Below are 13,687 nucleotides of genomic sequence, written 5' to 3' on the forward strand. Positions count from 1 at the left end.
AGCCCTCTCTGAGCCCGGCGCTCACCCTTTACAGGGCCAGGCTGCATCCCACGAAGCATCTCTGCAGAGAACAGACTCTATCTAACCAAGGTCACCTGGCTGGTTTGTCAACAGCAGCCGAGAGGTAAAGTGCATGGTCTTTAGGTATGACCCTCCCCCATGTTCCCCAAAGGAGCTAAATGACAGGGCCACTGTTAAAAATAATAATAATAACAACATGCACTGGGAAAGATGTCTGAGGAGTGTGAAGTGTTGAGAATGAGCTTTTTATTTTCCTTCTTGTTCAAAATCTTGCCTTGACTTGAAGACATTAACTGGCCTTTGGTCGGCCAAGAGGATCAATCTGGAGACAACAGGTTTTTAAGGCTGAATCAAAGTTATTGCTTGCATTAGGAGTATCCTCCTTCTGTTCTAGGTCCCATCATTCACCACATAGCGTGGTAGGCAATCTCCCAATTCGATGGCTTCCCTTCATCACCTCAAGTGAAAAAGAGATAGTCCTAGGACCTCCTGCTGTGGTGACTGCCAGCCATTACCCTGAAGGATTGACTCGGTCCTCCGGGACACTGCAGCAGGAATGACTTGCAATGCCTACGTGTGGTCCAACCAGAGGGAAGAAAAAGAGGAGAAGCCCTGGCTGCTGCCACCAGTCAGGATGATGATGATGGTGGTGGTGGTGATGGTGGTTCAGGCCAGGCCAGGTCAGAATGCATTGTCAGCTCCTGAGTTCTCTCCCAACCGTGCTGGAGACAGCAGTGGGCTGGTAACACAGGAAGGACTTCAGAGTGTAGCCTCCAGTCACAGATGCATGTGTTCTGTTCTCATCCCTTCATCTTAAAAACAAACCAAGAAACAGGATAAAACAAAACCCACTCGGTTGGATTGTGGTGAGTCAAGATTCAGGTCGTGATGGAAGCCCATCCAAAGATGACAGACAATACAGTAAATAATCCAGAATAGTGCCTGGGCTGCAAAAGACAACCAACAAATATCTCCGGTTTCATTTCAAAATACCGAATGTCTAGTGCAGTCATTTTCCGGTGTCTCTGTTTTATTAATGACTTAGCAGCAATTATCACAGTTTACAGGATTTCTATCCCAACACAGAGAATATCCTGCTGCTTTCTGGTGTCCTATTCAGACAATCCACACAGCTTCACACAATTATAACTGTGAGTCATGACCAGGACCCGGAAACAGGGCCGTCTACTGGAGCTATCTCCTGAATCATTGAAAATCAGAGTGGACAATGTTTGAACTGGCGTGCTTTCAAGTGTAGGCTACCATGCTGTCTTCTTGACACCCATTTACAGAGGGAGAGACTCTCCTCTATTTGAGGATATAATGAAACGCCTGCCCATCCCCATTGTTAATTTCTAATTACAGTGGGGAGGAACAGCTCTATCTGCCTTGCGCACTCACTGGCTGAAGGTCAAAGAATACATAACACCTTCCAAGAAAGTTCCGTACTAGTAAGAGTCCCGTCGAGACATAGGTGGCACAGAAGCCAGCTGTATCAGTAAAGCATTGTTAGTACCATTACCAACCTCTTGTTCCTGCCAGACATTGACTAGGTCCAACAGTCAGTCCTACAACAAGAGAGTCATCATTGGCATAGCCAGACTCACAGAGTGCAGGGCATACTGGAAAGGGAGACCCCTGGACCCAGGAGACCCGGAGTTACACAGCATAGTGGTTTTACAGGAGTTCTCCCTCCATGGAGAAAGACAGAGTAGGGGGAATCAGGCCTGCCCACGGGCCAGGCTTATGGGGCACTGTCTCAAAGTTTCCTCTTCCTGGGTGTCCCTGAGGTGTGCCAAGGAGAAAACAACAACAATAACAACCAAAGCCAAATAACCACCACAGTTGGTTTGCTCATCTGGGAGGGTTTGTGGACTTCAGCTTTCTGTGGCTGACCTTGAACTCCTGACCCTCCCACCACCAAGTCCCAAGAACTGGGATTGCAGCTGTGCCTATCACACCTATTTTAGGAAGACTTAATTCTTAAAACCTGACATACACACAAAAAAAAAGTAAGCCAGTAATCTTACCGTTATCTAGATGCCATTTTTGACATCCCTAGAAATAATTTCTGCTCTTTTTTTTTTCCTTTCAATGGAGCCTTTGTGCCACATTTGCTTAAGGTACTAACATTTCTGCTATATTACATCTGTATCCCGAACACACCTCACAGTTTCGGGGGAAAAAAAAATCATGCATAAAAAATTACAGCACGTATGAGAAAAAATAGGATCTAAACCCATGCGACTTTGTAAGTGGAGTCTGCAGCAGTAATTGGTTCCTGGAGATAACTGGAGCAGGCAGGCAGGAAGCTCAGCCTGGCTGGAGGCTAGCACTGGCCATTAAAAACGCATAGAAATGCCTAACAGGGGGGAGGGTTAGGCTTAGAAAAAGTTAGAGTACCCAGACAGACAAAGAATGGGAGCTCGGGAAACAGGGTTGTCCTGTGGCCTCCAACCCCATCTGGACCTGGCTCTCACTTTAATTCTTTTAGAATGCAACCTATCGCTCTGGCTTGTGGGTCAGGGCCATGTTGAAGGCTCTTCCTTTTTCTGATGAAGTATTAATCTCATTCCCATTATATCTTTCATAGAAGTCCCCAGTGGGACAGCATGACTTCTGTCTGTGGTTTTATATGGGCACTGCTTCCCTTGGAAACAGAGGCTGAGGTAAAGCCTACAGCTTCCTGGAGTGTTGGGAACTGGGTCTAATGCTTTGAATTAATTGGGAATGTGTGTGTCCAAATGCTGAAGGTCCTTGTCTCCAATTGGTTTTTGGTTAACCAATAAAGAGCCAATGGCTGGGTGGGGAGAGGGGCAGAACTTTTAGATTGCTCAGGCTAGGAACTGGGAGAAAGGAGGAGGAAGAATCCCCATGATTTGGAGGGAGATGGATCTGATTTTAGAGCTGCAGTAGGAAAATCATTTGAAATGTAGGTGAGAAGGAATGAGGCCCCCAAAGGGCTGCCCAGAAGCATCTTGGACAGCAAAGACTAGGGAGCCACCCAGAAGAAGCCAGGGCAACAAAGATAAAACAGAGAATTAGAGGGCGCTAGGCCAGGATTACAGGAGGGAAATGTGTGCTAACCGTGGAGATTATAAGATACGCACAGTTGTCCTCACATAAGCATGCACAGGCACACGCCTGCAGAGGAGAGAATGTAAGTGCACACGCAGACACACACGCTCAAAAAGAAGTGTAGCATGAGTGTTCATGTGATCTCAGGAATATTTAATGGTGTCTTTGTTCATCGAGAAGTAATTTGCAGGAGAAGGAAGGGCCGTATCCGTGATTCACCTATGCTGACCAGCTTCATATGTAAGGACCTACTTCGACTCGCCCTCCGAGAGGAAACTGCTCGAGACCAGACCGTTAGAATAAAACTGCTGGCGGGATGACAAGCCTCCTGGGGGATTTCAGCAGCACGCTGCTGTTCATTCTAGTCCTGCTTTAAGCAAAGATCACAATCTTGCTGTAGCCCAGCAAAAGCATTCTTTCCTTATGACTCTGTATGTTCCCAAACACTCACATTAAAATGAAGATAACAGCCATGCAATTCTCTCCAGGAAAGGAGAGACCCATTAGGCATCGGCTTACCACCCATTTTTTAAGCGAAAAGAGAAGCACATTTTACAGATACAAATTGTCCAAGTAATACTTAACTACTAAGCTAATATTTGCTACCAGCGTCCTCTCTGAACAGACAAAACTAAAGAATTACCTACTGTATGATAGCATAAGGAAGTTTGAATTGTTTAGGTTCTACTAGGTATTGTTTTAGATGATGATTTTTGCACTTTGGTCAGGGTCGAGTGGGATTCGACACCCAGGGCTAATTAAGCCTTTGAGTCACTCAAAGTTGGCAGCTCCAAGGTACAGTGTGTCCCTTCAAAGCAGTGATGTGTAGTTGAAGGGATGAGAGCTTAGATATGATAATCCTTGCAGTGATCATCTGAAAACTCCTTTAATAGCCAGGGTTATTTATGTCTTTAAAAAAATAGACAAAAAGTAAGTGTGGCTTTTCCCCACAAAGCCAGTCTACAGGAGGAGGGCCTTTGAGATTATGAGGAAAGCTTGCGGATGCTTTCTCCGGGTCATTAAGCAGCACATGAGGCTCTTTAAATAATGCCCCTGCTGCGATTCCAGCCAGACTGACCACTCAGCGTTTCTAAAAGACACCGGGATGCTCTTAGGACAAAGGATCCTTTCTTGTCTTGTTACATCTGGATTTTATGAAGGTGTTAAGATGTTTTCCATCACACTATAGAATGTGCAAGAGAGAAAAGGGTCCTTGAATAAGAACTTAAAATATGGTTCCTATAGGTTGGGCTCTAGAAGTGAAAGCAACTGTATAATGGGGCAGTGCGTTGCTTCAGTTGAGTCTTTTATAAAAAGACTGGGCTGGAGAGATGACTCAGTGGTTAAGAGTACTGACTGCTCTTCCAGAGGTCCTGAGTTCAAATCCTAAAAACCACATGGTGGCTCACAACCATCTGGAATGGGATCCAATGCCCTCTTCTGGTGTGCCTGAAGACAGCCACTATGTACTTATATAATAAATAAATAAATAAATGAATAAATAAATAAATAAATAAATAAATAAATAAATAAATAAATAAGTCTTTTTAAAAAGGTAATGGTGAAAGTCAATCTTTTGGATGCTAGTGTTCAGGACCTTCCCAGCACAGGTGAGGGGATCTCAGACGTGACTTAAGTCCAGGTTACCAAGCCAGAGCCAATCCTGTATTCACCTCCTCAGTCTCACATCCAAGCATAACCAAGCCTTACACAGACAAGTGTTGGTCTGAATCATGGCTACACCCAAGCAGTGGGTCCATGCAGGAACCTTGCTAACAGTATCTGCCTCCCACCTCTGACTAGCAGAGAATAGAATGGCCCGTGTGTGTGTGTGTGTGTGTGTGTGTGTGTGTGTGTATGTGTGTGTGTGTGTGTGTGTGTGTATGTGTGTGTATATATGTGTGTGTGTGTATGTGTGTGTATGTGTGTGTGTGTGTATGTGTGTGTATGTGTGTGTGTGTGTGTATGTATGTATGTATGTATGTATGTATGTATGTATGTGTACCCTTAAGGTAGTTCAAAGAAAGAACACTTCAAAGAAGTGACATAGTATCAGAAAAGATTCACTTTCCTTCTGAAGGCTCTTGTGACAAATGATAGATTGCTTGGTAGTACCTACTGAACCTTTGAACTATATATAAACACTATGACATAAATATAAATATGGTGGAGTCCTTGCCCTTGAGGAGTTTATATAACCTAATATATTTAGTTTACTGTGTGTGTTAAATTTATTTACTGTGTGTGTGTGTGTGTGTGTGTGTGCCACAGCACACATAAGGAGTTAGAAGACAACTTACAGGAACTGATTCTCTCCTTCTCCTATGTGGGTCCCATTGAACTCAGGTCATCAGACTTAGCAGCAGGTGCCCTTACCCACTGAACCCTCTCAGTGGCCCAAGACTGTAATCTAAAAGGGACACCAGTATGTGTCTGTGTTCTGAAATAGGAAGATGGAAATGAGAGATATGGAAGTTTTTAGACCTGAGGGGGGAAATAGGGAAGGAGAATATTCCATAAACTGGAGGAAACTGGTTTTGACGGAGCCTGCAAGGAGTGAGGAGCAATCCAGGCCCAAGTAGAGGGAGGTTACTGCAATAGCACACTGAAATTAATTAGGTTAATTTTAGTCACTTTTCTGTTGATGTGACAAAATACCATGACCAGGGTAAGTTATATAAGAAATGGTTTATCTGGGCATACCACTCCAAAGGGAGAAGCACCCACCATGGCAGGGAAGTGGCAGACACGTCAGCTGAAGACATCCTCAACCACGAGCAAGAAGCAGAGAAAGTGAACTGATGGAGCAAGAAGTGAAAGCATCAAAGCCCACCCCTGTGTCACACTTCCTCCAGAGAGCCACACTTCCTAGACCTCTCCTAACAGAACCACCAACTGCAAACCGAGAGTTCTGATGCCAGAATCTACTGGGAATATTTCTGATTCAGATGATGATAGCCAGGAGATGGGAACAGATCCTGGCTGGGGAAAGCACTATGCACCAGACAAACTAGGAGAACTAATGATGTCTTTGGGTTATGAGCACCTGTGATGGTTTGTATATGCTTGGCCCAAGGAGTGGCACTATTAGGAGGTGTGACCTTGTTGGAGTAGGTGTGTCACTGTGTGCGTGGGCTTTAAGAACCCCATCCTAGCTGCCTGTCTTCTCCTATCAGCCTTCAGATGAAGATGTGGAACTCTCAGCTCCTCCTGCACCATGTCTGCCTGGATGCTGCCATGTTCCCACCTTGATGATAATGGACTGAACCTCTGAACCTGTGAGCCGGCCCCAATTAAATGTTGTCCATGTAAGAGTTGTCCTGGTCATGGTGTCTGTTCCCAGCAGTCAAACCCTGAAGACAGCACCCCACATTATGCATCTCTCTATCTGTGGCGAAGTCTTGCTGCAGAAATCCAGGGAACAGAGATGAACATGCCAGGACTGAAGTAGATGACAGTAGGGTCATATCCCTTGTTCCACGTGTTGTATTGGAATTGAGTGTGGGAAGGAAGTTTGTTTGGGGGCGGGGGACTGAGTTGGGAGGCAATGGCTTAGCACGAAGTAATGAAGGCCTGGGCCAGGTGGCAGCTCTGGAACCGGGAGCACCCAGCCAGGCCTCTTTGAATAATTATGTGTTCATGTTAGTCCCTGAAAACACAGAAACGACAACAATAACATCCTGACCACAACAGACAAGCAGAGAAGGCAGGGCCATCAAACAGGGTTTTCTCCACCCCTAGTTGTAGCCAAGGAGCCAGAGACAGGCTGAGGGAAGCAGAGCGTGGCCCCAGGCTCCTTCCACTTACGTTCTACCATGCAGCGGTGTCTGCTCAGAGTACACGACCAGCATCTGTCAGGTGTTTTACATTCATCAGGTCTTTGGGTTGCGGGTAGAGGGCATCCAATAGAAACCACAGATGCTCTGATAACTAAGTCAGAAGACAGGCGCTGTATGGACCATTGGGGACAGCCTCTCCTGCAGATGTGATGCTTGAGTTCGCTGCAAGTAATTTCTGCTTTCTGTCAGTGTATATACAAAAACAAAATCACAGTAGCTCAACACGAAATGCTCCTTCAAAACAGTGAGGTCTGGCTGACTCAGTGAGTAAATGTGTACCCGAGGGCTGGAGAGATTGCTCAGTGGTCAGAGCACTGACTGTTCTTCCAGAGGTCCTGAGTTCAATTCACAGCAACCACAGGGTGGCTCACAACCCTCTGTAATGGGATCTGATGCCCTCTTCTGATGTCTGAAGACAGCTACAGTGTACTTATATATAATAAACAAATCTTTTTAAAAATGTGTACCTGAATTCAGTTCCCAGTACCCACATAAAGGAATCTGCAACCACCTGTAACTCCAGATCCAGGGCATCTGATGCCTCCAGCCTCTTTGGGAACCTGCCCTCGTGTGTACACACACACACACACACACACACACACACACACATACACACACACATACAGATACATACACATACATACATACACACAAACACACACATACAGATACATACACACACATACACACACACACACAAACACACACACACAGGCTTATTTCTAGTAGTACCCTAGAAATAAATACATAGGATATGATGGTTAATTAATTTCAATTGTCACCTTGAGCAAACACACCTCTGTGTACCTGTGAGGTGTCTGCACAGAGGCTTGATGGGAAGAGAAGACCCTGTGGGCAACACTGACCATGAGCCAAGGTCCCTGACTGAATAAACATGGGAGGGGGAAAGTGTTCCACACACCAGCACCCATCTCTCTGCCTCCTGACTGTAGGTGCAATGTGACCCGTTGCCTCCCTGCCTGTCACCACCGACAAGAACCATTCTGTGCCTTCCCTACCATGGCAGACGACACTGCCCCACGCTGCAAGCCCAGATAACTCTTCCTTAAGTACTTTCTAATGGATATTTCACCACATTAATGAGAAAGTGAACTAAGACACGGGCTATAAGCAGTACGTGAGCTATAACACCTACCCAGCACGTATAAATCAACAGGACTAGTAATAAGTTTATCAAGACTAAGCCCCTTGAGACTGCCCGATTGCCCCTTTATCTGGATCAGTTTCAGACGTGGAAGCAATGCTCCATTTGGACAAATTTCCAGCCGAGGATAGTGAACATCGGGGTCACATTCTAGCGCTTAAAGAGCAACAGCCACCTAGTGTGGATACATGTTTTTTACTGAGTATGTTGTTTCTGGTCTCCTATTGATAGATAGAAGACAGCCACATCTACAAAATAACAGGCTGCCCTTCCTCTGGGAGGGAAGATCGTGTCCGTGTGTTAGCCACAGCGTAGGAGGTGCTCAGCCAGTCAAGCCTTCCCCCTCATGACTGGAAGTGACTGAATGCAGCCAAAAGAGGGGGCTGGCTCTGTGGTTCCCACAGGAGCAAATATTAGGAAAATCGCCCACCATGCCTGTCCTCCAGCCAAAGCCACTCCTCTCCTGAATTTTGAGCCTGGTAAAGGAAACCCAAAGGGAAAATAGGCTCCGAGGACCGGGAGAAACCAATTGCAACAGAAGCTGAGTGAGCTTAGGAGTCTTGATACCCTGCGTAAGGGACAGGGACGCACCTATAACCCCAGCTCTCAGGATCCTAAGGCAGGAGGATTTCAGGGACTTCAAGGCCAACAGTAAGCAATTCCCTACACCACTGTTAGGGGCGTCAAGTTGTTTGGCCTTTCAGGAACCGATCTGTCAGCTATAACAATGGGCTCACAGATGTGTAGACATTTTTCTATCTGTGCTTCCTTCCTAGGAGTGTATCACAAGAAACAGTCAGAGACAGACAAACATCTACATATCCTATTGCACACAGTGGCCAAAGCTGGAAACAGTTTGTGTAGGTCATCTCAACAACTAAGAGAGTAAATATTAGCGTTGCCACCGATGAATGGAAACCACCAGCCATGATCCGTTTTATTGTTTAAATGGATTTATTCCAGACAACCTACTTGAGGTATTTTTTTTTCCTTAAGAAACAATACCTGCGTTCTAAATATATTATAATCAAAATATACACAGAGCTCAAATCAGCGTCAGCCCAGTTTGTCCTAAGTCTCAGAATCACATGGTTGGCAGGCCACCCCTGGTTGTGACAATGGGCAATGGATCCAAGGGAACTACCAAATCTGTTTGTCTTTCTATTTCTAACCCACCTTAAGAGAAAGCATAAAGGACACAGTACTTGGGAAGCTGAGGCAGGAGGATCGATAGGAGTTCAGCCTGGGGTACAGCGTGAAACTTGGCCTTTAAGAAAAAGAGAGAAACTGAGTGAGCACGTGGAAGAGGGGTGAGTTCCCACCATCTTCCCTGTGGTCCAGGCATGTTGGCTGACTTACGATCTTCCCAACCAAGATAGCAAAGACCCAGTAAGGTTTGGTTTTCATTTTCTCCTTTTTGTGTCTTTCTGTTTGTCTGGGTCAGGGTCTGACTGTGGCTTAGGATGGCCTTCAGCACGTGGTCCTTCTAACTCTCCATCCGGAGTACTAGAGTCTCAGGCTTGTGCCGATGTAACCAGCTCAGACCTGGTGGGTTTGCAAGGAATGTACAAACCTTTATAGAACAGCCCTTGCCCTCTTGGCATACATACATTCTGTGGCCCTCTGTGGAACTTGCTTTGTTTTGCGGTGCAGATACTTCACAGCAGAGGCTCGTGTAAGCTATGCAAGTGGTTTAGAGGCAATTCAGCACCCCAGCTCTCGGACCTCCCCATAAATCTTATAATGCCCTTAACACAGCTCAGTGTGATAAACCCAAGGCCAAATTTGCCTGGCCTCCTTCCATCTCTAGACCTTAAGGAATTTGGATATACCGTTTATATCATTCCTCCACCGCCACCATCCCACCCTATCCCCATCTGACGAATCCAGACTGGCCCTGAACTCCATATAAAGCCAAAGATTACCCAAACTTGATCTGCCTGCCTCTACCTCCAAAATGCTGTGATTATGGACTCACACCACTAAACCTAGTTCATGTGGTCCTGGGACGTCATGCGGGCTACACAAGAATTCTGCCAACTTCCGTTTTGTTTTGTTCGTGTGCTTGGGTTGATTGCTTGGCTGGAGGGTTGTGTTATGCTGTTTAGGTTGCCCGGGTTGGCCTTGAACTCCTAACTGTCCTATTTCAGCCTCCAGGATAACAGACTATAGACAGCTCCCAGCAGGAATCTGGTTTCTTGCAAGTTCTTGATTTGACAGTCTCAACCAAGGCTGATCATGCTTTGCTTTTGGGATTCAACTGAGCGTTCCCCCCACCCCCAAAAGAGTGAGCCCCGGCTATGTGGCTGCCCTGCTGACCCTCCTCCTCCTCCTCCTCCTCCTCCCCCTCCTCCTCCTGCAGGCACAGCCGAAGGCAAGCATCTCATTGTAAAGTGGTGAAAATAGACCCTGACAGTTGGAGGGAGACGGTGAGGTGCTGGTGTGGCTGAGCAGGAGATCAGAGCAAAGCTGAGGTGGAGAGGCCTGTAATCTTGCTGCTAAAGAACATTTAATGACATGGGAAGTTACAAGTCATTCAGTTTAAAAAGCACCTTATAAAACTGTCACAATGACACTTCAAATCCACATTTAGATGTGTCCAGGTGCGGCAAAAGACTATGGTTATTTCTCAGTAGTCATTGCTTTTTGAAAAATTGTTATTTATTATATATCAGTACACTGTCACTGTCTTCAGACACACCAGAAGAGGGCACCAGATCCCATTACAGATGGTTGTGAACCACCATGCGGCTGCTGGGATTCGAACTCAGAACCTCCGAAAGAGCAGTCGGTGCTCTTAACCACTGAGCCATCTCTCCAGCCCATTGTTGCTTTTTGAAATGCTTCTTTGGGCATGAAGTTTTGTTAGGGGAATGTAGGGGACAAGGACTCTCCGTCCCCAAATTAACTCTTGGCCCACTTCAGACATTTAATGAGGGACTAGAATATTACCCACAAGGCTCAGGTCACGTTTGTCCTCAGCCCCAAGCCTGGTAGTCACCCATTTACTGTTTGTATATGTCAGGGGAGGGGGGATAGGGGGCTATATTGACTTTGTTTCTAATTACATATGGAGGTGGTGTGTGTGTGTGTGTGTGTGTGTGTGTACATTAGAGAATGTGCCCATGGAAACCAGAAGAAAGAAGCAGAGCCCTTGTAGCTGGAATTACAGGCAGTTTTTAGCACCCAGCATGGGTGCGAGGAAGTAAACTCTGGTCCTTGGCAAGAAGAGTACACACTAACCACTGAACCATCCCTCCAACTCCTGTTCTTTTTCTTAAGCTCCCGCTTTCAAGGACATCATCTAATTGTGCTTCTTGTGTTCTTCAAATTTTATGTGAGCTGGGAGCTGGAAAGCTGGCTCAGAGCTTAAGAGCACTGACTGCTCTTCCAGAGGTCCTGAGTTTGAATCCCACCAACCACATGGTGGCTCACAACCATCTATAAGAGGATCCAGATTCTGGTGTGTCTGAAGACACCTACAGTGTCCTTATACACATAAAATAAATAAGTATTCTTTTTTAAATCACATGCACTTTGCCACATGGCCGTCGTTTCAGTAAATATTAGATATCTGTCACCTACCTAGGTACCTGTAGTGAACCAATTTTCTTATTTTAACTACTGAAAAATTCATAAAACTAAAGTGTCATATTGTATTCCCTGCAAATTTCACAAAAGCAAAATACCCGGGGATTTACATTAGTTTAGAGTTTAGAAGAAATTCAGTCCACCGTGCTGACAGCGTGATCTCAGCAGTGGGAAGTTCCTAACTATTTTCTATCTGTTGCCAGGAAGCAGGGAGTGGGGCTAGGTTATAAAAGCCCAAGCCCCGCCCCCTAAGCCCACTTCCTGCAAGGAGTCTCCGCCTCCTCAAAGTCCCACCCCCTTCTAAAATGGCTCCACTAACTGAGAGCCCAGTAAGTATTCACTACAGTTTACCGAAGATGCTTAACATCCAAACCCCAACGTATATGGAATCTATCCGTTCCCTGGGTAGCCATTTTGGCTCTTCCTAACTTTTAACTATGACAAACAATGCTGCAATGATCCATCTTCTTAGTCGGGAAAAGAAGGAAGAACCTCAGACACCAACAAGCAAGCAGACAGGAAATAAAGATGGTGAGAGAGGTAAGGCTAAACCTGGAGAAGAGGACATTTCCTAGGCTGGAGTTTCCCTCTCATTTTTCAGGAAGGGAGGGCCTGCAAAGCCCATCCTGATGCTTTCAAGTGGCCGTGTTCTGAGGGTCCACTGCTGACTTCAACCACTGGGCATGCGCGTGGAGGGCTTTTGCCTTCTGTCTCCTCCAAGCAAGAACTTAAGCACCGTTTGAAATACAACCCACCTCATTTGTTTCATCATTACAAACACCTTAGGTACCATCACAGTTCCCAGTTTTTCGTTGGGGGATGGGACACAGAGAGGTTAAGGAAATTTTCAGCGACACACAGCTAGTAAGAAGGGAGCTGGAATCAAACTCGGGCAGTATGACTCCAAAGTCCACATTCTTAACATCTGTGCTGCCTCCCATAATTTTCCACTGTTCCCGTCCTTATCTCTTTTCCCTTTTACAGCCTCGCCTCTCCCTTGCTTCAAGGGAAAAAGCAGGGTTGCCCAAGGTCTGAACTCTGCCTCTTTAGCATAGTTACCCACCACTCCCCACACTTTGGCCAACAAATGTTTGTATTTGAAAGTCTTACCTCATCTATGTATTTCTTAACCCACTCTGATCACCTCATGCTGGCCCCTTTCTCCCACTTGGGATGTAAGTATCACGTCAAACAACACAAACGGGGAAAGCAGGCAGCAAGTACATCAAGGTTACTCCACCTCTCCAGAAGTCCGCATAATCACTATAAAGAAAGATCCGTAGATAATACGTGTCTGACCTGCCAACCTTCGGAAAGACTTGGGGGTGCCATGCACATCTGTGGGCCAAAAGGATGGCATGATTTTTCTATAATTGTTGATCTCATCGCTGTGTGTGTGTGTGTGTGTGTGTGTGTGTGTTGGTGACAACAGCTTTGGAAACAGCAGCAGCCACATGACCTCTCCCCGTGTTTCCTGTGCATACCGAGATTGCTTTTTGCCCTCGTACTCTGTCCCGCACTGAGAAAGCCGTGTTGAGAACAGCCACAGCTCAGATGTGGCCGGCCTGTTTCTCCTTGCAGTTGTACCGAGTTTCCCTTCGCATGAGTTAAAGCCCTGTTATCAGTTGTCTAGCATTTAGGATCGTTCCCAGATCCTTTTGAACAGCTTATTTTACCTGCTGACACAGCTCACTTCAAAGTCACCGGACCTGACACTCATGTCCACGGCCCTGCTCTGCAATGTCTGAGGTTTACGGCCTGTTCTTTAAAATGTGTGTCTCTCACAGATCATACTTGAGTGGCGTCTCCTCCAGCCTGAGACACTGTCTTAGCACCACACTGTGCACTCCACACCTTGGGTCCCCAGACTGTTAGAGCGAATGACGCCAAACCCAGCACCATGAAATGTCAGAGTCTGTTCCTTAGAGGTCTGGGTGCTTGAAGTACAAAAGCAAGGGGATTGTGACCACGTGCCCTAAAACACAGGACTTTG

The sequence above is a fragment of the Micromys minutus genome, assembly GCF_963924665.1.
Source record: "Micromys minutus genome assembly, chromosome: 20".
NCBI lineage: Eukaryota > Metazoa > Chordata > Mammalia > Rodentia > Muridae > Micromys > Micromys minutus.